This window comes from Puma concolor, chromosome B2 (genome assembly GCF_028749965.1).
Source record: "Puma concolor isolate L17-30 chromosome B2, mPumCon1.1.hap2, whole genome shotgun sequence".
NCBI lineage: Eukaryota > Metazoa > Chordata > Mammalia > Carnivora > Felidae > Puma > Puma concolor.
In genome coordinates, this window is record NC_141671.1 from 123,729,052 (window position 1) to 123,731,641 (window position 2,590).

Here is a 2,590-nt window from a genome sequence, read left to right on the forward strand (position 1 = left end):
TCACCTCCAGCCCCGACGTCCTCATTTACCAATCAGGGAATGTGGGAGGTGTCCTGACACTCAGGAGCCTTCCAGTCTCCCAACTCTAAGTGAAGAGAGTTCTGGAATATTTCACAGACTTCCGGTACATTTTGAGAAAGGGATAATAACCTGGTAAAGTAACATCAGCTTATGTGTTCATGGCCCTTTGAAGTGTCAGAAGGTATCTGTGTATCTCCTTTTATTGCATTCACACTATAAGCTTTATTGCTCAAACACTGAGGGCCAGACCCTGAAGCAAGTCCTTGACACGAATGTACTCATTCATTCCGCACAGCAACCCTATATAAAGTAAGTGTCATTAAATCCCTTCTATTGTAGAAGAAACTGAGCCTCAAAGAAGTCAATTTGTCCAAAATCGCAGTTAGTAAGGAATGACCATTAATCCGTTTTTCTCCTAATCATGTTTTTCCTCCACACATCGCTGCCCTCACCCCACAGAGGTAACTGAAGACAGACTCCCTCTCTCCATCACTCATCTGTGTTTCTCTTTACCTTGCCTGCCTTCTCTCTGACCGGTCCCTCCATCCCGAAACCAGCAGCTTACCAGCCAGATGTGCCATGGCAATAAAGACGCAAGCCAAATATATGCATGGTGTGTATAACACACAAAGGATTCATATCTGTGATGTCTGTAAGAATTTCTATAAATTGGTGAGGGAAACGAACAGCCCGATTGAAAAAAATAAGCAAAGGCTAAAAAAAAAACCAAATAGCAACAATTCATAGCAAAAGGGATGCGATACACGATTGGCTAATGAAGGTATGAGAGGTGCTCGGTCACACTGTTAATCAAAGGATGTGAAGGACACAGAGATGCCCTGTCTCCCCAGTGAGAGACGGTACACATCCCCCGTGGGCAGCATGTACTCTTCGTGGGCTCCCACGGTGGGAGGGCTTACAACACAACACCTGGGAAGGCAACCAGGCAGTTGTCAACATTTTTTTTTATATTTATTTATTTTGGGGAGACAGAGAGACAGAGCGCAAGCAAGGGAGGGGCAGAGAGAGAGGGAGACACAGAATCTGCAGCAGGCTCCAGGCTCTGAGCGGTCAGCCCAGAGCCTGAGGGGCTTGAACTCATGGACCGCAGGATCATGACCTGAGCGGAAGTCTGACGCCTAACCCGCTGAGCCCCCAGGTGCCCCGGAAGTGTCAACATTTTAAATGTGCCCACTTGGAGTCTGGTAAGCCTAGGAATCTCTCTCACAGAATTTCTTGCTCTGGTGCAAGTAGCTAAGTCACAGGACATCTGTTTGCATGGTAATTTAAAAACTGTGAAAACCGTAGAAATGTCTACCAACCGATGAATATGGTAATTAGTTGTGACACCCACAATAAGGAATGTTATGGAGCCATTGAAAGGATGTGCTATTAGGTGAAGAAAGAGAGCTAGTGGATAATACGTCCTATATAATCTCCTTGGATGCCTATTTGAGTGAGGGGATGGAAAGGGGAGGGGGAGTGAGGGTTTTTTCCTCTTTTTACTCCATACAGTTTTAAATTTCATGAATACTTTGTGATGAACCTTTATCAATATGCCACTTCTGTAGTTAAAATTTTGTCAAATGTGAGATGTCAATATTAGAAATTCATTGGTCATTTGGGATGTTTCCTGGCTGTGCACGACCTTAGATCCTTAGGGCTTCCCTGCTCCCCCCTTGTTGGTCTCTAAATAATCTCCAAAATTCTTGCTAATCAGTGATGCAAAGCGAGAGGCTCTTCTTTCCCTAAGCTTCAGGCCTCTCTGCAGATCTAAAGGTGACCTCTGATGATGGTCTGGTGAACAAAGGACCAAGATCCTGGTGTTCTCTCATTTGCAGCTCAAAGCCTCTGCAGAAACTTGGGAATTACAACTCATCTTATTTAATTTAGCCACGTTCTCGAGGCTCCTTCTCCTCACCCAGTAAGAAGCAGGGAAGAAGTTTAAAGGCAAACATTTTTCTTCTCCGCCTAAAATTCTTAACGTTCCTTTTCCAGGTGACTTTTCTTTTATCTTGTGTTATTGACGTGGGGTCATTTCGAGGTGCTTCTGTTGGATACCTGGTTACATATAAATAGAAACATACATGCAGGGACAAATACAACACGACATGCAGCCAGCGTCCATTCCGGAACCCAGAAACCAGGGTGGGTATTTCGAAGTCTAATGCAGGGTAATGGTTACATTGTGTTGGAAGGCCGAGAGAGGGGCCAGTCCGGCTGAAGCGCCCAGACAATAGTTAACATCAAAGAGCAGATGTCATGTCTGAGCCCCGGGAACACAAGAAGAGGTGGGTAGAGGGAGCTCCTGCAGGGCTGTGGCGTGGCCACAGCGGGCTGGGCCAAGGGCAGCTGGGGGCTGCAGCTCGGGCTGTCGCTGGAGAGATGCTGACAGGGCCTGGATACAGGGAGCGTCTCTTCCCTCCCCCTCCTTCCAGGCTCTTCCTAGTGCCTCCCGTTGGCAAAAAGCCACTTGGCAAGGGATCTGAGCGATAGGGTCTGCAGACCCCAGCTGTGGCCCCACAGTTCAAAGTACCAGGGAGGGAGCCTGGAGCAGAGAGCTGGCAGG